Source organism: Phragmites australis, chromosome 5, assembly GCF_958298935.1.
Source record: "Phragmites australis chromosome 5, lpPhrAust1.1, whole genome shotgun sequence".
In the NCBI taxonomy this organism is placed as follows: domain Eukaryota; kingdom Viridiplantae; phylum Streptophyta; class Magnoliopsida; order Poales; family Poaceae; genus Phragmites; species Phragmites australis.
Genome location: NC_084925.1, coordinates 28970460 through 28996869, shown reverse-complemented (window position 1 = coordinate 28996869; position 26410 = coordinate 28970460). Strand labels below are relative to the sequence as shown.

Here is a 26410-nt window from a genome sequence, read left to right as displayed (position 1 = left end):
CTGATATGATGATAAAGCCAGTTTCTGCTACTAAATTTGAGCTATGCTCAATTTTAGTTGATGTTACAGTTTGAGTTCTAGAGACTTTTGGCGTCGGTGATATTTATTATTGAAGGGAGTTCATTGATAATTTTTTATTTGCTACAAGATGAAATTCATCTCAAGGTGGAGTTTGTTGGATTATGATCCGAATTCTTGTTGGTCATACAAGAGACGCTTTCGGCTCATATTCCGGAGCAATCCATATTAGATTCGAGTCGTATATGTTCACCTCTATAAATATATCTTGTAAGCTGCAAGAAGAGTTGAAACATTTATTGTAATCCTCTGTATTATACACATTCTTGATATAGTGAAAATTGTCCATTAACATTCGTGATTTTTTTAAGAGTTTTTCACATAAAAATTATGTTTCATATTCGATTCTATCGTGCTTAATTTCTAACATTGAGCGCACGCTAAGGCGTTGTAGTAGTATAAGCTCGAACTGATCGGATACCTAGTAGCGGCAACAGAATAGCTACATGATATCTACCACCAAAATCTATGCAACAAATATGATCGATATGATATCATCCAGGCTAGCAACCGACGCAAAGTCATAGCAATTGACGAACCAAGCATGCGAGTAAATTAACCTTACCAAATGCAACATAACACCACAACACAACTGACGGACACAACCAATACCTTTTGTTTTATTAACAAGTCAAAATTTCTTGAAAGAATAGGTCATATTGTCTAAAAGCTTTCAGGTTCTACTAGCAGCAGAAATCTGCAGATACCATTCATATACCTGCCTCGTCTTACCCCTTTTTATAGCCATCTATAATATCTCATGATACACTACTATGCTTACTGGACCAAAACCTTGTTTTCCATCCGAGGAAACAGTGGAGAGGAGCTCTCTCATCAGCTGACTAGTTGCTGGTTGCCGTATAGCATCACTGTAGCACTAAATCTTATTCGTCCCCTTCCAGTCCAACATCTCACATTTACCTAAAGTCATGGGTACTGTTCCCCTCTGACTTGAGAGGATCCTCTTCCAAAGCGTAGCCATATCCACCATAGAATGGTGTTCCATAGTACAAGCTGTTCCTTCGGTGATCGCAATCACTCCTAGACTGGAAAACAGAAATTTTTCCAAGTGAGCATCTAGTGATAAATAATTTTAGTCAAGTCTCACATGAGTTACTGCAAAGCAAGAACTCCATGCAAGAGTATAAAGGAATGGCAGGAAACATAATTAAAAAGATGTATTATTGTCCACAATGCCCTATGTTAAAAATGCCAAAATATACTTGCCAACAAAATAAAAATGAAACACCTTGAGGAACTCTCTTTTAAATCACTCAAACAACAACGCGACTGGAGTTCAGACAGATCTTACCGTCTTAGAAAGGCTGTCTGCTAGACATGCTGTGGGATATTTGGTGCCAGACAGCACAGCACCAGAAAGATCTCAAGCCACGAACGAAGTTTCAACTTAAGACCATGCAAGGTGAAGTTGGCCACAAATCAACAACCTTAATGAGCACTCACTCCATGATGGCTCAAAAAGTGGGAGAGGAAGCCATGCACCACAAGCCATACAAAATTAGTATAGTAATCAAGCTGCCTAGTATAGATATTGACCCTTTATGTTTTCATGAAATGGCAATTTTACATGGTCTCCACTGCTTTAGAACAAATTCAGGATGGTAATTCTGCCCATCGCCCACGGTATTGATAGTATAAAATAGTACAGTCCAAAGGGCTGCCACTGCTTCTTCCAAAGGTAACTGGGTACTAGCTAAACACTTAAACTAAGATTCTGTTAGCTATTAGGCCTGTTTCGCTGCAGCTTCTTGGGGCTTCTCAGGGAAACTTAAGATGGAACCCCTCAGCCAGAACCTTCTAGTAAGAGGGTTTCTCGAGGAAGATAAGCTCTCCTCAAGGAGGGCTCAGGGCTTACCTAGGCCCTGTTTTGGAGGACTTAAACTAGCCTCAAGGGATTCCTTTCAGGTATTATATTTTTGTCGTGAAGGGATTTTCGTTTTTTTAGCGTTTCAACAGTTTTTCTTTACAGTTTCCGTCACGATAAAATTCTCAGATCATTCCCTTCAGAACGGGATTATCTCTCTTTTTCTTTCGCGATTCCCCTCGAAGGGATGCTGTTGGAGATGAGAGAAAATAAAGAGAATAGGAACGAGGAAGGGAATCGGGAAAGAACGAAATGAAAGGAATATGATTAGAGATGATCTTATCTTTATGCAGAGGTAACTGTATTTGATGCTTCAGTATCTAAATATCCAAATGACCTTTCCACTGGTTTCACAGCTTGTATAAAGCGTCTAGCATGATTCAACATGTCGGACAAGTTTCGGCTTCAAGCGGTCAAGCACATAAGCCAAAACTTAAGCATGGATGTACAGGTCCTTAATATCCTGAGTGTTGAGATATATCTCCTCTGTTCACAAATAATTGACACTGTCGACTTCAACTGCTCAAACTTTGACCAATAATAGTTTTCTAATTGTATATGCAAATAATTTAAAATTTACAATATTATTTATTTTATGGTAGTATGTTTTATGAAAAATATAACCATCATTTTCATGTTACCAAATAAGACATTTCCAAAACTATTATGGGTCAAAGTTTAAGCAGTCAAAGTACAAAATGTGCAATATTTATGAACAAAGGGAATAATCTTTATTGGTGAGAATACAATCAAGCTACTGTTGAGAGACCTTCCTTAGTCCAAATATGCAGCCTGACACTAGGCGATCTAGAGTGCAACAATGAAAAAGAAAGTTGTGAATATGTATAGGGAAGTTAGATCATTTTTAGCTATGTCAATTTCACTCTCTGTGGTTGAGTGACCAGCTTAAACCTTGAGATAAAGGCAACAAATTGTCGGAGGTTTATGCTGGAACAGCTTGAGCTTGCCATCAAAGAGGACAAGCTTTCCACCCACTACCATAGGTCAATAAAAATGTCAAGATTAAATAAGGCCCAGTATGGAAAGTTAGTGCCAATAATATACTTCAATACACAGTAAGCAACAACATTTCGAGATGCCCCAGCAGATAGGGCTACAGGAATCTCAGTGAAAAAAAAAGGGGAACATCCAAGGTACTTAAATTTTGTTTTTGGTCAATCTGCGAAGTGTCATGCATGGAGGTAGATAACCATGGCTACATCTCAAACACCAACTAAAACTCAAAAGATATAAATAAAAATACATGTCTCCTGTTATGTCTTTCAGTCTCTAATTTTCAGTTGAGCTCTAAAGATTCAGGCAAAAACAATCTGAATGTTCGGTCGCAAAAAAAAAAAAAAGTGAATGCACAATCACAAAATGTACCACTGACAAATGGTGTAGTAAATATTTTGAGTTATGACATGTGAATTATACTGAGCATCCTTTTTTCTGTTGTCAATGCCAACTTAAAACTGTGTATTAACCAAAGTTTAAAGTCAATCGGAGCACGTTGATATCATGTAACTTAGTGAGAAATAAAGCAAAATTGTAATTAAATCAGTTCAACCTGTTTGTTGGCTGGGCTGCGACCCCAGGAAAGTCTAAGTGCCTGCTTTCCAACAGTTGATCCATTCAGCCCTTGCAGTGCTTCTTCAGCATCAGCTCTACAATACAAGACAAGCACGTTCAAACAATCTTAAATCTTACAGAAAGTAGAAACCCAATAAATAGTTAAGCATTCAATGCTTTCTTATATTACGGTATTATAGTAGAAGGATTTAGAAAAAAAAACTTAGATATACCTGTTTACAAACTGAACAAAGCCATACTTCTTCCCAACAGGAATTTTGACAGAGGCAAGATCACCATACTTTGCAAATGCTTTCCTCAGTTCGTCTTCACCAACATTGGGGTCAAGCCCGCCAACATATACCTACAGCATTAACCAATATGAGATAGCATCTTAATGACCCAGTTCTATTTTACACGTCATCCTAGAATGCATGCAGTCAACTTACAAACTTTTGACCAGAAATATGCATTAAAAGTATCTAGATCTGTCAAAGGGAAATGATATTAGTCCATACCCCCGCAAAAGCATTTTCATATCACTATACACTTTCCACAAACATATATTGCAAAAAACTAGTGATGAAATGTGCCCATTCACTGCATTGGAAACCATTCAAAGTCCAAAACAGAAAGTAAAATAGAGCAAGGCTATCAACAAACAATTGTGCTTTAAGTCAACAAAAAGCCACTGGAAAATAAGTAGAGCATACCGTCCTGTTAGTTGAGTCAACATCTGATTGCCTTGGTGGGGAAGAGCCAGAATCACCTGAAAATGCAACAATTATAAAATCAAAAAATATGTCAAATGAGAAAAGTAATGATCAAACCTAGAAAGCTTTTGTGAAAGAAACTGTCCATATCATACTATGATACTACTATGTCTCATCTACCCACAAAGCCCCCACATGCTGGAGAGGATGCTAGGGCTAACAGACCCCAAAGAGTACTTCTTTTGAACATGTGTAACATGATCCAAATAATGAAGTGTACTCAAAATGATACCCACCTGACAGCCCACAAGGCTGCATGGTTATTCAAACAAGAAATATTATACAGTCGTCTTAAAAAACATAGCATCAAGCAATAAAGAATAGGGATGCAGCAATAATGATTGTTACAACTTCTAATTATTTTTTAGGAATTTCATAGTACATTAGTTACGGAGCAAATTTCCAGGGTAGCAATAAAAATTTCAACAACAATTAGATAGTACTAGCTAATATAAGACGAGATCATAGAATGCAGAAACAAATAAGCTGTGTAACTAGTAATTGCAGATACAGGTCAAAATACAAAACAACCTCAAAATTCTGGAGATACCTTGAGATCTTCTAGGAGTCGCTGGTCCTATTCGAATTGGTCTTGTGGAACAGTATACACCATTCATTTCAGTAATTGCATGAGTTTTGTTATTATCATCTCCGAACCTAACAAAGCCGTAGCCCCTAGAACGACCCGTGTTTGCATCAATAATAACTTTAGCTCCTTTCACTGATCGATATTTGCTAGCAAAAAGTTCCATCAACATGTCATCAGTAACATCCACAGCCAAATCACCAACAAATATTGAGTGATCAGATGCAAGTTCAGAGCGTCTTTCTCCCATACTATACGATGCCCAGTTTAACTTATATGCCCGGTCGGTATTAGGCATTGCATGACCAGAAAATTTCTGTAGTGCCTTCTCTGCTGATGCATGAGAATAGAAACTCTACAAAACCATAACCCCCGGAAACTCCCGAGTGTCTATTGCGAACAACTTTAATTGTCACCACCTACAAAAATAGATAAGTAGCAAAATGACTACTACTAATACATGGAATAAAAGCTAATACAATGGTGGAGTATGTTTCTCAAAGAAAAACTAACAGAATCTTACTTAATGCAACAAATATTACCAAATTATCAAAAAAAAAAAAAGTGCGGCTGGTGTTTTTGCTATTTCGGAGGCTTCGGTTGATGGCAATAAATGGCATGCTGGGATCGTTTATGGGCTTTTGACTTTGAGCTATCCGTTGATTTGGTATCCTTGTATAGAATGGTACAAAATTGTACATTCAGGCGGAAATTTAAGAGAAATAATTCTATGGCATCGGCATTGGGGCTAGATTAAAGCCAGGTGGCAAGTATATCGTCCATGAATTAGGCGTCCTAGCCCGGTGAATCTACACTAACCAGGTCGCCCTACTACACGAGTGTCACATCATTTTTTTACCAAAATTTGAGTTGCTTGATCAATAGAAAATTTTACATGGCACTTATTGACAAATAATGACAATTTTGTAAACATGCACTTATTCCTTTCCCTAGAGCCTGATGGATGCAAAATTGTAATCGCGATAAGTTTATGTTCATTGTACATAAAGACTTCCAATTTTGTTAGAATATCTGAGCACTTACTTTTATGGAATTAAGGGGCAAAGCACAGAAGCAGCATAGGGCGATTATCTATCGGTCTCCTTTTTTATTGATGAGCAGGATTTGGTATATGGACACTTGCAATCTGTGGTATTCTGTACTATGTTCTTTGCGCGCTTGTGTGTGATTTTAATGTTTCACTTGTAACCTGTTATGGTTTTCATCCCTTAATGGATTGGATCATTGGAGGCAATATTCTGCTCCCCTTCGTCATCTGATACTTCATAAATGCATAGCCATTTTCTTAACACATAGCTAAAACTAACAATTGATGTTTGTTACAGCTTAGCTTCCTTAACTACTTTTGCCTTTGATACAGGGGTGGATCCAGGATTTCGGCCATGAGGGTACGGATATAAGCGATGCAATCCACCAAAATACGAGCGATACAATCCAATCAACGACCGATGAACAAAATAGTTACACGGTATAGATGGAACAAATTACATCTTTTTCATTACAACTAATGTCACTGAATATCTAATAGAAAATTAAAACTTTACACGGCGTTCCGCCATTGCTTGAAAACGTTTGGGTGCCTAAATTAATGTGTCTACTACTTGCATCATGTTTAGCTGCAATTCTGACCCAAAGATCATATGGGCCCGCAACTCTAGCCCCCATGAACCTATGTGTCCTCAGTTTCTCAGACGACTCCAACGACTTCTGCTTTCCCTATTCACAAAAGGTGAACACAAATTGATCTCATAATAATGATAGGACCTAATTTGAGCATTCTCTGTTGGAATGTTAGGGGCTTAAGCACCCTGGCCTAACGCGGCATGGTACATGAAACTATTGCAACTTCCAATTGCCATATAGTATGCCTTCAAGAAACAAAACTCTGCGACATCCAAGCGCCATCGTCCCTTCATATTGGAGGCAACATGCTCCAAAGTTTTGAGCATAGACCGATGGTTAGGATCCTGTATGAACAAGAATGGCGATTAGAGGGGGTTGAATAGACGCCTCAACAAATTTCTTTCCAAATAGATGGTCTTTTCCTATTTCTCACCTAACACAACTCAAAACGCTCAAGCGGAAGCAAAAGAATCATAGAGACAAAGCAAGAAGACTAGTTCCATGGCAACATGACTCCACGGATGAAATATGAACCATAGGTTCCATTCAAGACTATTACATGTGTCTTTGTGCTCAAAAACTCGCAACTTTAAAAAATTAGAGAAGATGAACACCAAACAAGGTTATCCTCTAAAATGATAGTCTATTGGCAATGGGGCTCAAGTGGCTGGTTTAAACTCTCTCATAACCCTACCCCTCTATTTATAGGCCTAGACAATTTAACCCCTAAGTTTCCTAACTTTTTCCCAAAATACTCATCTCTTGTAGTACACTCCTACCTACCACCGAGGGTATTTTGGTCTATTTTCTTCTTCATTCATCGGACGGCCGCGTCGCCTTCACGACTTAGCTTCGACTTGACGCAAACTTCGCAGTTTGGCCACGTACTCCTCCAATCCTCCCACGGTTTTGAAACCAAACCACGAAATCACCTGCACGCTTCTCAAAGCGTGACTCACCGCCTTGCTTACACCTTAAGCAAGCGCTTCGATGTCGACATGTGTACTCCGTCATACGATCCTGACCGCTGGCAAGTCTCTCCCGCTCCCGATCCCTCGGGCCACCTTATCACTTGCACTGGCATCCCTTTCGCTAGACTTTGTCAACACGCCGTCTCCATCCGCCTTCAATGTTTTGCTTGACCTTCACGTGTTCAGCTAGGATCACCCTTGACTCCGTTCGGCCTCATTGATCGTCTGGCACCAAGCACTCCGCTTGGTCCCGATCATCCAGCCGTCGACCGCCAAGTTGCTTCCATCACCTGCACACCATGAGACAAGCAAACACATATCTCCAACTCCAATTCCAATTAGTCCATAATCAATATGCTCAAATAAAATCTCAAATCAATTCAAATCACATCAAAGTTCATGCAAAACCGAAGATCATCAAACCAAATAAATGACAATATTAATCACTCATCACAAGTAAACCAAGTCACATTTCAACTTGGTTTCTCAGGTCCACAGATCTAGGGGTGGCATTCTGCTACTATAGAATGATAGTGAGGTTGATGTCACAAATATTTTATCGAGGGAGTTCCACATTTCTGCTCAGGTGACAATTAAAACGTGCTCAACTTCTTTCTATCTCACCTCAATGTACAGTCCAACGAGAGACTGCAAGGAACCAGACTTCCTATGGGAGATAAAGAGCATCAAACTGGTAAGTTGTGTGAAATGGCTTCTACTAGGTGATTTTAACCAAATCTACAAAAGCCAGTGACAAAAACAACAGCAACCTGAACCACAGGCTAATGAATCAATTCCGTGATATGTTTAACGAGTGTGAACCCTGTGAGATAAATCTACAAAACCAGAGGTTCACCTAGAGCAATGAACGACAAAACCTAACCCTAGTGAGGCTTGGCAGAGTTTTCTGTAACTCTGAATGGGACTCCGCCTTTGACAAGCATGTTCTATTTGCATTCCCCGCCGCTCATTTTGACCAAAGGCCATTGTTCGTATCAAATCAAAGTGGACCTAGACAGCCAATCCTCCAAGTCCAAAAATTTCTTGGTTCGTATCATGAGCTTTATGGGAACAGTTGCCTCGGGATGGGCAACACCTTCAAGTCATTCTAACCCTTTCCATATCTTCAACGATAAGCTTAGATGCACGGCAAGTGATCTAAAAAGATAGAGTCAGTGTATACTTTCATATGCCAAGATGCAACTGCTTATGGCATTGGATGTTATCCTACGTGTGGACACCACCAAGGAAAACAAAATTTTATCGTCGGCTGAGCAACTCCTCTGAATACAGCTTAAGAAGCGGGTGTTAGGACTCGCCATCATTGAGAGGGCATGCAAGAAGCACGCCTCACGTATCTCTTACCTTAAGGGCATGAAAATACAAGATTCTTCCATCTAAAAATCAATTCAAGAAGGAGGAAGAACTACGTTCAAAGGTTATAGCATGACCTCAGTGGCGTTGTGATACACAATGAAAAGGTGAAGATCGCACAAGAGTATTTTTCTACGTCCATGTCTTGCCCTCAAAGTAGGAATTACAATCTCAATTGGGAGTTGCTAAACCTCTCAAACTGTGATCTTTAGTCCCTGGATGCCCCTTTCACCGAAGCGGAGATCCGGTTTGCAAGAAGCCAACTACCTTCAGACAAGGTTTCAGGGCCCAATGGGTTTACCGGGATTTTCTTTAAGGAGTGCTGGAGCATTATCAAAGTTGATTTTATGGTGGCCATACAGACTTTCTACAATCTACGCGGCCACGGGTTGCACCTTTTGAACATGGAAAATATAGTGCTGCTACCAAAAAGGAGAGGGCAGACAAAATTACTAACTTCAGGCCAATTAGTCAGATTTACTCCATTGTAAATATCATCTCCAAAGACCTAGCCTTGCACCTCTCCCCCTCACATATCCTCCCTTGTCACTTGATGCCAAAATGCTTTCATCAAGCATAGAAGCATACACGATAACTTTATAGCGATACGAAACATGGCATGACGTCTAAAAAAAATCAGACCCCTCATTGCTTTTCAAGCTAGACATCACTAAGGCTTGTGATTTTATCCGTTGGGAGTACCTTCTCACCTTAATGCATATCATCTAGGCATCCCGACACATTGCCGTGACTGGATTACTTTGATCCTCACAACATCCTCATCCAGGATACTTCTCAACAGTGTTCAAAATGAGCGGATAAGGCATGAACTGGGTCTCAGGCAAGGCCCCCCTTTCTCCACTACTATTTGTACTTGCCTTGGACCCTCTACACCAACTCCTTGAACACGTAGTTGATGAAAATTTGTTACATCATTTCAGGGGCCATACCTCCAAAGTACGAATCTCAATGTATGTGGACGATGTGATGCTTTCCACCTATCCTAAAAAGGAGGAGGTTTCGGCTCTCGCTGAAATCTTAACTTTGTTTGGTGAAGTAACTTGGTTGAGGACAAATTTCCAAAAATCTATGGCCGTGCCTATCAGATGTGCTGACGTCTGGCTAGATGAAGTCCTCTCGTCACTACCTACCATGCATACCTACTTTCTTATCAAGTACTTGAGATTGCCCATCACCGTTTGCCGCCTCTCGAAATCTGATTTACAGCCTCCGGTAGACAAAGCATACTTGGCTATGGCAAAATGGAAAAGGAAGAATATCGCTCCCAGTGGTCCCCTGACCCTCGTCAGAGTCCTTACAGCTTAGCCATTATACTTCCTAACCGTGATACATGCCCCTAAACACATTCTCAAGGCCATTGAACGCACCAGAAGGAAATTTTTGTGGTCCGGAATGGAGGCACTAATAAGAGAAAAATGTAAGGTCAATTGGCAAAAAGTATACAGTTGTGATGGCTATGGCAGCAATGGACAGCCGAGGACATGTCCTGGGTTGGGAAAGACATCCCTTGCAATGAAGTAGATAGGCAAATATTTGCCTCATCCACCAAGATCATCATTGACAATGGGGAAAAGATCTATTTTTGGAACTCGGCCTGGTTCCAAGGACAATGCCCAAAAGATCTTGACCCACAAGTTCTCTCAGCATGCAAGATCAAGAATCAAACTTTAAGTGATGCTCTACCCAATGAGGTTTGGTTGATGGACCTACATCTCAGGCCGCATATCGCAACACAGTTCCTTGCCAAATTTGTTGTCCTTTGGCCTGCTCTACAAAATGTTCAACTAAACCACAACGCTCATGATATGATCTCCTAAAATTCACAAAACATGTCAATATACAACAGCTTTGGCATACAAGGCACAATTCTTGTGCTCAGCAGATACAAACTTCCATAACTTGATCTGGAAAGCCCCCTGCCCCTCAAATGCAAATTATTTGTAGAATGCATATTCACAGGACATATATGGTCCCTAATTGCATATTGGGTTGCGCAGCTGTCACTCCAATCACACATCTAGCCACCTTCTTATAATATCCACCAATGATGGACGATTATGACAGAGACACCAAGCACGCCAAAAAAAGGTCTGAGGTCGCTGATCATCTTGGTGTGTTGGCAAATATGGAAGGAGCACAACGCCAAAATTTTCAACAACATTCATCAAACCACACTAGTTGTTGCCCACAGGATCAAGGATGAGGCTGTTTATTGGGACATTACAAGAGCGTGATGCCTTAGGCGTCGAATTCGGCGAGAAAAGGCCTTTTTTAATTTGTTTTTGTTTTCCTTTCTACCCATTGGGTACTCTGCTTATCATTAATATAAATGGTAGCTCTCCTTCCCTTTTACGTTAAAAAGAAAAAGAAATTGTTTGATGACATCATCACCACTGACACATTGAAAACATGGGCGAATCTAGAACCAAAATGAAGGGGGTGCATCACTTCATCATATGTATAGAAACGTGTACAATTTCAAAGCAAAATTATTGATTATGGTTGTTTCAGTGTGGACAGCTTTGGATTAAGAGGGGTGCCTATACACCCCCTTGGACTCACGTAGCTCCGCCCCTGATTGAAAATAGTCGCACTCAATGAATGTGACAAATAGTCATTTAAGTGTTGATCACCCATGCTATTTCATAGCTAATTGCAATAAACCAATTGATTGAACAAAATAAAGATTAGATTTTGCCTTTTCTGAGTGGCTCCCATCGCTCTACCGGTTCAGCGTGGAGTGCTCAGAGAGGGGGAGGGTCTGAGGGAGGAGCGAGCAGTGGTATGGCATGCGGCGTTGGTCGAGGGTCAATGGCTTGACAAGGGTCAGCCGAGCTACAGAGGGCCAGAAGGGTCGGTGGCGAGAGGTGATCCGTGATCGATGTCAATGGCTCGATGTAGTGCTGACGTTTTGATCAATAATAGTAAGGTACTTGTGCGTTACAATGGTTCCTAAATCTGGATACGATTGTACACTAACGGTTCCTAAATCTCAGCATTGCTGCACCCGTGAATGGTTCCTAAATCCAAGCATCATTGCACAACGAGCGTGCGGTGCCGACACACGAATATTGACATATGTAGGCAGGTGGGCTGCAAGATTCCACCCTAAATCTTACCCCCGAGATATCCATTTAACTCTTCAACTCAACTATCATGAAAACTAATTTTGATGATCATCCTGTTAGTTAATTGCCAGCAAAATATGTTTTTGATAGTTTAGTCGATCAGGCGAATGTGTATAATCCTAACAGTCATGCCCCCCCCCCCCCCAGAGATGGCATGTTTCTCTGGGTGATTTATTCATACCGTTAGGAAAACAGTATGTCATAATAAAAAACAAAAATCTATTTGACTATTTAGTTAATTCATTGTCCAGCATATATATTTGCAATAATGTGTGCATAAAAAGGCCTATAGATATGCATGCTGCAGCTCAGAGCTATACATCACATCATAAGGAGGAACCTAATCTCCGAGTCATACAAGTGAATAGCAGAGGATGACTGCATAGAAATCAGCGATTAATAGCAAAGAGGGAGTGCAGAAGATGTAGATTAATTAGCAACTCTGTAACTTTCATTGTTGCAGGTGCTTAAAAAGCAACGAGAAAATACTGAAGATTTATGGGTATGAACTATTCACTAAAACTCTCTAAAATTAAAAGTATGGCAAAGGGCATAAGCTACTTACAAGAGATACCTGATTCAGAGCTTTCCCTCTTGTCTGCTAACATAATCCCTACATTAGGAACACATTCTGACTTCCAGAAAATTAGATAGAACATATCAACGACACTTTGTGTAGCAGAGCCAGTGTTGGTGACCACAAGCGGAGAGGTGGTCGTGGATGGAGTAGGAGCGGTGGCCGGAGTGCTCACGGGCACTGGAACGAGAGTGTCGCAGCCGTGACCCGGCGTGGAACACATGGTGGGCATCACTCGAGGAAGCTCAGTGGTGGCGATGAGGACGATAAGGATGGCGTCCTGGGCTGAAGGAGATGCCGAGGAAGCCGTGGGCGATGCAGAAGAAGTGGTCGTAGACGTCAGAACGCATGCGTCCAGGTCGCAACCAAACGTCGAACACCTTGCATGCGTCGCCGACAGGTGTTCAGTGGTGGCGGTTGGGATGGTGAGAACGGCTACCTGGGCTGTAACAGAGCTCGTCCGAGGTGTGGGAGACACTGAGGAGGCCAACGTCGGCTTGCATGAGGTGAAGTTAGTGCTGGTGAAGACATTGCTGAAGCAGGGAGGTGAAGTCGTGGTTGATGGAGCTGCCGCTTGCTTGTTCGCCATCCTGTTTTCGCCCAGGGTCACCATCCGCGCCGCGCTGAGGCCCACCACCGTCGCGCCATCACGCGATGCCTGCTGCACCCCACCCGCAGATCACGGCGGAGCTGGAGATAGGGAAGGGGGGATAGCTTAGCGGTGACACGAGACACTTGCGAATCCCGCCCAGGCGGTGGGGCGCCCGACGCGAAGTGGAACAATCTCCCCCGCACGAATCCCGCCCAGCACGCGAGTTGGGCAGAGCAGAATGAATCTTCGGTAACGATGGTGGTGGGAGGGGAGGAAGGGGGCGACGCACGGAAAAATTTGGGCACTTGGGCTTCATATTTGACAACGTATTTTATATATACAAAATACTATGAGGTGTGTATACTTAGTATTTTTGTAAAAAAAATTGGGGTATAGCTGTTGTTGTACCCCATGCACCTACATTAGATCCACCCCTCCTTTGATATATTTGCAGCTTAAAGTTTATACTCCTTTCGTCTTAAAATAGATGACGTTTTAGAATTAAACACACGTATTAAGGTGAAAGATAAAATGATCATCTTATTTTCTTTTAATATCATTCATTGCACGAGGAATGAGACTTGCATTGAAAAAAATTACTTAATGGAAGAGTAAAACTTAAAAACTTGCACTAAAGTTATCTTAAAATTGTAAAATGTTATGTATTTTGAACATTATATAAAGACTAAAATATTTTCTATTTTGAGACTAAGAAAGTACAATGCATCTTTTGAGATATGCTATACAGCATATAATTATTAAATCGTTTGGCAATCATGCTGCAAATCACCAAAAACTTAAAAAAACATACAGAGCTTTGCCAGTTAGGCAATTTGAAGCAATAGAACAATGGTCGCATACATTGATGTTTCCTCCTGTTATCGTAGTTCACCATTATTTGTAAGGTAAACAGGAGCTTTAATACTCAATCAGTAACATAATACTAATCTGGAGTAGATGCGGCTTCAGTATGATTTTTGTCCATAAAAGCATATTCATATTGATGAACAAAGTTATAACTTAGAGCTATTCACAATGAAGTCTTTTTTTTAAGGAATTCACAATGAAGTTTAGCTCTACTTTATTACACATGGATGCAAGCTTATCTTTCTTCTCCTTTAGGTGCTACAATTGGCATGGTATGTTGTTCCTTCTCTATTTAGACCATTGGAATTGAGCAGTCAAGGATAACACTGTGTTTAGGTGTTGCTTGATTGGAAGGATATTTTGAAGTGTTTGGTTGGAAGATAAATTGGATGGGATGAACATCTAGAAGGAATATTTTTCTCACATGCTGGATGAGCTTATAAGTCAAAACTGCTGGACGAAGCTATCTATGTTTTGGATGAGCTTTATCCCTGCTGATGTGGTTATTCTGATTAGTTAGAGTAAATATTTTTTTATTAGCACACTCTAATAAAAAATTGTACCTCCATCCTCTGGCAGGACTTCGCCTCCAATTTCCCTTCCCTCCCCTTCTCCTCTCCTCTCCTCTCCCTCTCCCGACGCTCTCTTCTCCCTCTCCCTCTCTCTTAGCTGCGCTGTGCAAATGACATGTTGATGTCGGTTGGGGAGGCACAGCCGGTTATACCAAAAAGTCTCGCCCGAATATTGGACAACACCTTTTAGATAGACCCGTTGAGCGTCCATGTGAGGAAGGTGAACGGGCGAAACTCCACATCACCGTAATTTTTATTTCTAACTGGCGAGGCCCACAAGGTGTCATCTGTTCATGGGGTGAGATCTTGCTCTCACCCGATGAACGGGTGACGATAGCCTATTGTTGCAATTTTTGGAAATAGATGTGTAATTTTACAAAAATTGAATATATATATATATATAGACCTGTCGGGCGCCCCTGTGAGGAAGGTGAACGGTGAAATTCCACGTCACCGTATTTTTTATTTCTGACTAGTGAGGCCCATAAAGTGTCATTCGTTCATAGGGCGAGACATTACTCTCACTCGATAAACGAGCGACGATAGCATATATATATATATATATATATATATATATATATATATATATATATATATATCCTTACCTGCACCTGCGTAGGGATTACGTTGAGCCTGGGCTGGGCTAAACCTTAGTCGGACTGCTCAATGGCCCTGGTAATCTTTTAGAGTTTTTTTTTATTTTTATATTTTTTTAGTTAAAAATTAAATAAATAGATTCCCGGTGAAGATATTTGTAAAATTAGGCGCCTGCAGCCCTCTGAGAGAGCGGTTACGGGTCCTAACCGCCCCCTGAGAGGGCGGGTGGGGCCTTCTCGCCCGGCCTAGAGGCTTACCGCCCCCTGAGGGGGCGGGTAGAGCTCCTTACCGCCCTCTCAGGGGACGGTAAGGGCTCCTCCCCACCCGCCGCGCCGCGCCGCACCGCCCGCCTGCCCGCACCCTGCTGCTACAAAAAGGCCAAAAAATGGCCAAAAAACCATAAAAATTGGAAAAAAAAGGAAAAGTTGAGAAGAGAGAGGAGAAGAGAGGAGAGGAGAGGGGAGGAAGAGAGGTCGGCGAAGCCCTGCTGCATTTGGGCCGCGGATTTGAAGAAAAATTTCGGGTAATTTTTTTTTCTTTTTATTTTTGTTAATTAGTGCAGTAGTAGTATATGACATAGGTTTTAGACATTTATGACCTAGGGTTTAGAAAATTGTCAAATTTATTTAGAAAATGGTACGATAGCAGTTCAATATAGAATATTATTTTTAGTATATTATTTTCAGTATGTTATCTATAGTATATTATTTTTAGTATATTATTTTTAGTATGTTATTTGTAGTATATTATTTTTAGTATATTATTTGTACCTGCGGACGTAGCAGGCAACAGTAGATGATAATTTGCGAACCTAGGGTAGCATTTAAAAATTATTTTATCCGATAATCAGAAATATAGTTTGTTGTTTTAACATGGGTTATGTTTGTAGGTGTTTTCAGGGATGACAGATAAATTAATTTTTCAGGTATATTATGGTGAGGGTGAAATTAGGTACGGTCCCAACGGTGTAGATCTGTCTGGATTTCGTCATGTCATGAAGGGGCTTAGTAAAGCTAATGAGAGGACTATTGTGGGTGTGTGCAAATGGCTCATGCGGTTTTTCCAACTGGATCCGCAGCAATATGAGCTGAAGTTGAAAGCTGTCTTGAGCCGTGCTAGTCATGGATAATTTGGTGAGCTTGTTCCCATCTAAGCCACATCAACTTGGAGGCAGTATGTAGATATATGCTGTGAACGTGGCCTGCCGCTTGTTTTGTTAGCTGAGACGTACCTGAAAGATCAAAATGAGGTGAACTCTGCAGAAGCAGTAGCAGGACCAAGTGAGGCAGTGGAAGATGAGTTAGAGGCGGCTAATGTAGGGTCCAAGGAGGAGGTTGGTGATGTTCCAGAGCTGCAGCCGATGGGTGTAGCTGATGAAGGGGAGCACATCCCTAGCATCATTGAAGATATGGATTTGGAGGATGAAGAGTTGGAGGAAGGCCTTGCCGATGGGGATTCTTCTGATGAGGAGGGTAATGCTCTAGTTCCTGCAGAGTGGCGGGATCAAGAATTTTTGAAGTTGGTGGTTAGCGAGGCTGACCAGACACCGTGGCAGTACCATGAGAATGAGGTGTCACAGGGTGCTATGTACCCTACAAAAGAGGCAGTTATTGATGCAGTGAAATTCTGGTCGTTGTCTCTGCGTAGGCAATTCAAGGTTGTTAAATCAAGTAAAAGAGAGTTTGATGTGAAGTGCTTGGTGCCTCAGTGCCCTTGGCGGGTGCACGCATTCAGAGGGAAATAGGCAGACTACTGGCAATGCTCAATAGTTAAGGAACATAATTGTCACATTGAGGAAATAGAGTTCGCCCACCGGAACCTGTCTTCTGCTTTCATTGCAAATGTTATGTACGGAGAGATTGTGGACAACCTAAGGTATGAGCCACGATCAATAATCCGTGCTATTGAGCAAAAGTTCCAGTACACAATAAACTATGCGAAGGCATGGAGGGCGAAACAAAAGGCTATTGAGATGAGGTTCGGTACATATGAAGATTCGTATCACAATCTACCTCGTCAATTAGCCACAATTTGTGCAAGAAATCCAAGCAGCTACTATGATATCAAGCATTACCCCTCTACTGATGTGGAGTACAGCGGAAAAAGAGTGTTGCAGCGTGCTTTCTTTGCATTCGCTGCAACTATCAAAGTATTTAGATATTGCCGACCCATCATATGCCTAGATGGAACATTCCTGACTGGGAAGTACAAAAGGCAGATTTTGTCTGCAATAGGGGTCGACGGTAACAACCAAGTCCTGCCACTAGGGTTTGCGTTCGTGGAGAGTGAGAACGGGGACAGCTGGTATTGGTTCCTAGAGCGGGTTAAGAATGCATTCCCGCTCGTCCCCATCCGTACCGTCCCTGTGCAAGTCCACAGGTACATTTGCAAAATTATAGTTTGAGCAACCTTCATTTCAGTGTGACTTACATTTACCGTGGTTTCAATGCAGGTACACGTGGAAAGGTCAGCCAGCTGGCAACCTCTGGGCGGAGCGCTTGGCCCCTTACGTGGCAACATGGGCCCAAGTACTATAGGACGTCGTTGAGTAGGCACGTCCCCACAACGAGCGGAACTTCAGGGAGTACCTACAGTGGTATGTACCACGTACGCGGACCCGTGTCACCTACACCCCTGAGGATGTCCGGCCCCACATCACGTCGACAACAGAGACATACCCGGTGCATTGGGACGAGGACGCCGCTTTAGCAGTAAGTAACTTTTTGAAGTCCGTACTCCATATTGAATGAACATAACCGTATATTTTAATTGTTCACTTCTGTTCGTATTCGCAGACAGATATCATTTATGACGTAAATAGGGATACAGCTGCTGTCATGGACCGTGTCCGGCAAGGGCACCACCTAAGTGTGTCGGATGTTGCGAGCTTCATTAGACGGGTTTTTGACAAGACGACGCGCGCCTTGAAGCTCACCTCCTGCCGATCTACCACAGATGTAGCAGGGCCACCTCCTAGGACGAGTGGTGTACACGCCGAGTCGTCTCGGCCGTCAGACGTGCACCGACGTTCTTCAGTGTCGGCACCCACACGACCCCTTCTACCACGTCATGGAGGGTCGGAGCAACATGGTACGAATTATACTTTTGAATAATGTTGAACAATATCCTTTACTTATTATTACTAAACATTCATTAGGTCCGTCTGCACAAGTCTCGACGCAGCCTCGTAGATCGAGCCCTGTGCATCCACAGTCAGGTACTCTGGGAACCCTTATTCCTAGTTTCTAATACTTTCAGCAAAATAAGTTAATATTGTGCTCAGGTTACTTTGGTGACGAGGCCGGTCCGTCTTCGGCGGCCCCACGCCCTACCCCGCCCGCAACGTACTACAGCACGTCAGCGTGGCCTTCTTCAGCTGCACCGTCGTACCACGCAGGTACAATTATACATTTTTTACTACTATTTTCAATACCATATTGTTCGTATCTAACATGATTATTTGTTCATAGGCCCCTCCAGCCAGTACACATGGACGCCTGCCGAGCCTTCACAGTCCTCCTACCCTAGTCAGGAGGATGAGGCTGGCCCCGACACCGCATACGACATCGTCCGTGACTTCTTCGGGGGCACACCAGACTACGACGTCCTTCAGCGGTCCCAGGTTTCCAGTGCACTGCTTCGGACACAGCTCACGAAGGACGAGCCCTCGACACCGGTGGTCCCTACTAGGCCTACCAGACACGTCGGTCCACTCGACCCCCTCACCTACTCCGGGGGTCACGTGAGGGTTAACCAGCGGCATCGGGATCACGATGGGGCGCACGGTCGACGGCAACGAGAGAGGCATGAGTAGCATTTTACATTTTATGTAACTAACATATGCATATTCGCTTCGTGATGTACTCCTATGTATTAAGACACGTTTACTTTGTATGGTCGACTTAGCATTTCGTAAATGCATTTCATATTCAGACACGTTCAATGAAGAAGTGACCACAGCACTAAACTTTAATCATGACTTGACAACACATGCCTCCTGCCGCAGGCTTTAAACAAGATGTGATAACACTACCCAGCTTTTTCCAATCAGTAAATGACAACACGAGTACCAATAAACATGGAATCTCTGACCATGGGCAATGACACAACTTTCTCATTCTTCAAGATGGAATCCGATGCTCCTCCCACTAGCTACGCCCATACCCTCACTCCTTTCTTCCAGAGCAAATCCAATGCTCCTGCCTCCCCCAACTATTAATAGCCGAACCTCCTTACGGTGAAGCATCGCACATTTCTCATATCTCTTAAGTGCAATGTCTTCCTCAGCTCCATCCAGCCCACCAAAGAAACATTGAGGGACTACCGTACCTGAAGGTCTCGAACCACCAATGTGCTTCTGTGGTGACCTTTATAAGCTCCGCGAGTCGCAGGACATCTCATACACCTATGGGCTGCGCTTCTTCATGTGTGCCAACTACGAGTATGACAAGCCTCGCCATGCAACAACTGGTTATCGACCGGTACGGTAACAGATATCCGCCTCATCTCTTCCGATTACGCACCCTCTTTTACTAACCGCTCATCTTGTTCCATTTGTTCAGTCCCCTCCACCGCTCTGTGATTTTATTCAGTGGCTCGACAATGAGCAAAATGACTCACAGAAGCTGTGGGTCGACATGAACATGAGGTGGAGAAGGGAAGCGTACGCACGTAGTGAGTACGAGCAACAGCAAGAGGAACTTCGCGTCAAGCGGGAGGAAGAAGAGCGCATGAGGAAGGCGGCGCATGACCGTACCGTGGCTCAGGCTCGAGAGGCTGAGAGAGAAAGGAAGCGGGAGAGAGCCCGCCGTGCTAAGGCGGCAGGTCCCGATGCCCTCCGAAAGGGAAAGTATCATAGATGCACGCAGTAGAGAGTACCTAACGTAACCCGACATACTTTCCCTCCCTAAGGCATGTTATGATTAGGATCGACACACTAATGAGTAGGTCTTAGTGCGAACTGTACATGCCACCTTTGTTTCCTTATCGTGTCGTCGCGGTTACAGTGTATTGTAATATTTTCACCATGTGTTTAATACTATGTTTGTCCTCGTTCACACCCCATACCCACGTAAAATGCTGCAACTACTAATTACTGATTTTTTTCTCCCGTTATTACATAACCTACTCCAAATTTAATTTCTTAATTTCCTTACACCCCTTCCTTTTTTATTTTTTTAATTACAAAAATAATACATTTTTAAGGACAAAATGGAAAAAAAAATATTTTTAGAGCAAAAAATGCCCCTAATCGCCCCCTGAGAGGGCGGTTAGCCCCTCTTGCCGCCCTCTGAGGGGGCGGTTAGGCCTGCCGCCCTCTGAGAGGGCGGTTAGGCCTACCGCCCTCTCAAGGGGCGGTTAGGAACCGTAACCGCCCTCTCAGAGGGCTGCAGGCGCCTAGTTTTGCAAATATCTTCACCGGGAATCTATTTATTTAAATTTTAACTAAAAAATATAAAAATAAAAAAACTCTAATCTTTTACTCCCAGGCGGATGAGGGAGCCCAAAACTATTGACTAGAGAATACGTACGTGAGCCTTTCGATACCTAGAAACAAACTTGTATTTTAAGACAGATTAGTTAAGTGCCTGTACGTTATCACGATTTTCAAATCTTACAACAAATTTCTTAAATCTTATACCAAATTATTTTATTTTGTACATGATGTAAACAAACTGATCAAAAGATGATCACAAATGTATTCACGAACTATATGGATTAAGAAGGTTTATTTTTGTATGCATCCACACAAATTGAAACTTCGAAGTAATGCACTTCGCTATCAAAAGACAAGATGTGTTGGAGAGAATATGAACTTAATAAACCAAATTTATGTTGGGAAACAGGTAGGCTATGCTAGGGCAAAATAAAAAAATTCTACTGCGTTCAACAAAAAAATCATATAAGTAGGAAATCATGGATCGTTACCACTAGACGGCAGTGCAGTGAAAGAAGAGTTGGAGTAGACCGATCCAACGTCATATGTATCGATGTAAGGGAAGTAGTCGAACTCAGTAGGGTTGTCGTAGATGATCGACCTCCTAATTGGGATCAACTTCCGAGTTTGGCTTCTTTGTCAGAAGCGTTTCGACTAGTTGTGATTGCCTTGTCGGGAGCGACATCGAGCCGATCTGCACCACAATACCAGTAGCGCCTCCACAATATCCACACGTCCTAGGGTGGAATGTCAAAAGTCAGTGTGCTACCACCGCGCATATAACTAGGGTTTTGAGAGGTCGGGTGGAGAGGACACAACTAAGGTTTCGAAGTGGCTCAACCGTGCGCACCCCTCCCTACGCCTCCCCTTATATAGATCCTGGTATGGGCTCTCACGTTGGAATCCCATTAGGACTCTAGTCCCTCACATATCAAAATCTATTTAGACCCTCTTACGGATCCAATCCGTGTGTTCTGTTCCAACCCATTAGGTTCAGGTACAAACGACCATGACTCGAAAACTCCTTTTGAACCGAAATCAACAGAGGTCCCTAGCAAGGTTTACTGACTCCCGAATATACATAAAGATCATATCAGCTAAACCTTGATATATACATGCACCAATCCCTTTGCCTCACGATAACAGTCAAGCTCAAGACGAGACACATACCATCCTTGTGATAGCTTGACCATTCATTCAATCTTGTAGCAGATTACTTAACTCGTGATTAACTCTTTAACCATATTGGCATGGTCATGCACTTTCTAATCCAACCATATTAAGGTCACAGAGATAGCTCTCCTATTATATAGAGAGGTAAATTCCATCTTGATCGCTCACACCCCACGATATGTTTCATGGCAAATCTGAAAGCTACCTTTATAAATACTCAGCTATGGAGTAGCGTTTTACAGCCCTAAGTATGCCATTACAGATTATATGAATCAATGACAATATTAGGTCTAAGGAACATGCAGGTACACCATTTGAGATAATAACTAATGACATAACATATAATAATTCTAGCAGTATCTCAAAGTGGGTCTATCCAACATCATGTGCTCAACATGTGTCCACATTATTGATTTGATATCTCTATATCCATGATCTGTGAAACATGATCATCAATCAATACATATGCTAGTCTATGAATCATTATTGTCTCGCATAATAATATAAGAGTAGGGATCATTTAGAATAACATCATAATAAAACAAAGAGCTTCACAAACAAGTTTGCTAATCAATATAAATAATAATTATCTAAGGAACCGAATAACATATTATTCAAAAGTACATAAACATGTACATGATATAATCATCTATATGATTGCCTATAGGGCATATCACCAACAATTTAGTAGCCACATAAGGTTGCAGACATCAATTAAGTTGACAAACCAAATATTGTTCGATGCCTAAACAATCCGATACAACATAATAGAACAAATAACTTATTTTGATTCTTTCTCCACACTTCATCGATCTATTTGATTCTGGCTAACACAGTTCAAACTATCAACCTACTTTCTTTGCTACAGCTTTTAGCACACCTACAAGAAGAAAATCAATTCAAAGATTAAACCCCATGGATCAGATAGCTTCTACTAAGTAATAAGGACCATATTTGTTAGAAAAAAACAAAAATGGTGTTTTGTTGGCCAGAAGACCTAAAGTCGTTGTTGCAAAGCTAAATAAGTTGGCTAGAACAAATTCATCTGCCAATATAAATGGTTAATTTGAGACTGAATTTAAGAACGATTATCATAGAAAAAAAAAATTGATCTATCTATCAACCTACCATGATTACATCACCTAGGGATCCATATGTCACAACTCCTAGACTCGTATGCCAAACCATAATTCATGTTAATGTTCTCACACCCAATCTCACATACAAGAAAAGAATAGCATAATGGTGATTGAGCAAACCATAAGTCCTAAAAACATCTTGAATCTCAACATGTAAGAATTAGACTTCATCTACAAGCTTCTCCATGACCGGAAACAATTTTCAATAACCATGTTGCACAATAAACATAGGCTACCAGAAAGTTGTTATCACCTGTACACTTCCTCTTCTGCAAAATTTCAATATAAAATACTTATATTCAAGTATCTTAAACCAAAGAGATTTTTTCTTTAATTATGTGCATGCTTTCTTTGGCTCTTCAGTTCTTGCCTTATAATAAGAACAATTCCCCATGCTCATTCATGGAAGTCGATCATAAGTTTGATGAGGATCAAACAATTGGTCTGATTGTAAAATAATATATGAAGCTATGAGGATGATATACATACGTGGATAGAAATAGATATACCTTTTTCAAGTGTAACTGATCATTTCCCTTTCTCCAATTTATGGTGACAATCTTGCTCAAATCTATTCAATGCATGTAATTCATGGTAAAGATCCTATAAGGCAAAAAGTGAAATGGCAGTTGAATCAGAAAAAGCTAGAATGAATAGTTAGAGGGAACAAATAGATTGCATGATCTGCAAACATTAGCAAATATCATAGTAACATCACTAAACACAGTTTGTTGTTCTTGAAAAAACATCAAAGACATGTCTAATTTTTTCCTTTTTCTCAAAACCATATTTGCTTATGCTTCTACAATCCAAATAGTAGTTTCACAGGATGTCTAATTTATTAGACCTTCTTTCATTCCCTTTCACAAGTCCATTCCATATAGCTGCTCAAAGTATCCTATGAGCAACAAAAGGGATGCACCTTTGCAAGCACAGGTGCATCCAAGACCTCGCGCTCTAGAAATACATCAAATATATATCACATGCCTACTAAACTTGGGCATCTAGAGTAACAACAGCACATGTCGAGAATAAACTAAGCTTAATAGCTTAGCCAAGCAGTGGTTGTAACATCATAACATACCATAGCTCACGCAAGCCTGTGTGAAAAAAGCTCGCTTGTGATGTGAAAAAAGCTCGCTTGTGATGCAAAACAAGCTGGCTACAAGTCAATAGCAACGGTGTTCATATAAGTGCCTTCTCATTAAATTTCTAACCCACCTGGAAGAAAATAAATAAATCATCATGAGATTGATAGGAAAGACACCAACACAGAAGTAGACATTGAATGTCGCACATGGACAAAAGGAACAGACCTAACCGAAGTGATTCAAGCAAGCAGATGGACAATGAATCAAAGAAATCACAACTCTTTTGCTTCTTCTACTGGGTACTTTCGTCAAGCACTTGGCGTGCATCAAAATGGCGTACCTTACTATGCATGATTGGTCCTTGACTGTGCGTGATTCATTGTTGGTAGAAGGAACATGTGTGCCACACATTTGAAAAGGGCCTCCCACAAGGATTCAAAGTGCCAGTGGTTTGATAACGGTGGCGAGGTGGCATCTTTGAGCAGGAGCAAGAGCATCAAGGGGATCCTTCCGCTACGTCTGCACCGCCATGAGCACAAAGGATGAGTTCGCCCCAGCCACCGCCGCCGCTGCAGATGGGATGACCCCAACATCTCATCAAAATAATAACATATTTTGATGCACCAAATGATTTTGCAAGATCAATGGAAAAAAAGAATAAATAAGTTTCAAGAATCTTACCTGATGCATCAGTCACAAACAAGGATGCAGAGACGAAGAAGAGTAGGACGAGGGGAATTGTGCGAGGCATCGCCATGATCACTATCATGGGGATGTAAGGATTCATCGCCGGGAGGTACAAAACTATCACATACCTGGCTGTCAAGTGGGCCCAGTTGTCCTACTTTCCCTGTTGGGTGGGCCATTACAAAAGGGATAGAAGACATTGGACTAGGGCATCAACGATAGAACAGAAGCTTCTCCTTTCTCGGTATTCTTCTTCCCCAAGCTTCTCTCTCTCTCTCTCTCTCTCTCTCTCTCTCTCTCTCTCTGCTCCGGTTCCTCCCCCTCGCTGCTGCTCTAATCCCAATCCCATTCTCTCCATCAGACTAGAGTGTTATTACTATCTTCTTCTACCTTCTTGAAGACTTTTATTCCATACTATGTGGCATTCAGTGGCAATGTATTCTCTTTGTGAGTTGATCTGAGTGTTCTGTGATCAATTTGGTTGAGTGATCAAGGTGGGATCGTGACAATTGGTATCAGAGCTTTTGATCCCTGGAGCTGTGGTACGAGTTGGCGATGTTTGTTGCTGGAGGAGGTGCACATGGAGTTGGCGCTCGCCAGATGCATGTCTGCGTGAGCCACTTGCTCTACCCGGTGGCTGACGACATGTTGCACCAAGTCTATGACATCTATGGGGCAACGGCGGTGTAGATGCTCACACCGACTAGCCCGTGGCATGTCGAGGCCCTCGTCTAGTTCCGGACGAGAGTAGATGCTGAGTGAGCTCGGTGTGCCACCCACGGGAGCAACATCTACTATGGATGTTGCTCGCTGGACGTCCAATGTGTACACCTGCTCCCTGCGACAGCAACCACATCAGTACATCAGTGTTCTCATCCACCACCATGCAAGAATCCAACGCCTTCGAGCTAACGTCAGTCACCACACCCACACCCATCACGACTTCTGCCCTCGCATCGGCCTCCACCCCGGCATCGGAGTTTGCCTCTGCATCGATGACCACCACGACATCCATTGCGGTGTCCCCCTCGGTGTCGACGTCCACCGCTGTCACGCCAGCATCCACCACTGTCACATCATCCACCACCACCATCACTTTTGTGTCGATAGTGACCCTGATGCCAACACCCACCATTCCAACGTTAGTCACCACACCTGCATCTATCGTGGTGCTGGCAACCACCATCGACGCCGTGCATTTCCACCACACCCCGACATCGATGACCATCAGCTGCATCAACATAGCCCACTCCACTACCCGCGTTGATCAGGTGCCACTCGGCCTCATCCACATCGCTTACGAAGCTGCTCGGGTTCCTTCCGGCAAAGAACACATGGATCCTCCACCGACTTCTCCCTTCGACCTGGTTGACTTGGAGCTAATGCTACCGCATCTGCACCGACATATTCCTTCAGCTTGGCTACGGATCCGGAGCTTCAGCAGAGCACGGAGGAGGTGGCTCCTTCCCCTAACCATGAGCCATCTGTCGAGCTGACGATGTCGCCACCACGTGACATACCCTCCGGTGAGACCATGTGTCTACTTGATGGCACACGCGCCAACCCACCCGCCTTCTACGGATCCGCCATCGTGCCGATCCACACATGTGTCTACAACATCGACAGTGACCCTGCCGCAAACACAG

The 26410-nt window shown here is 42.4% G+C and overlaps 1 pseudogene; it reads right to left on the bottom strand.

The window, feature by feature from the left end:
• Positions 1–995: 995 nt before the first annotated feature.
• On the bottom strand, positions 996–26007 carry LOC133917924 (polyadenylate-binding protein RBP47C'-like; annotated as a pseudogene).
• Positions 26008–26410: the final 403 nt, after the last annotated feature.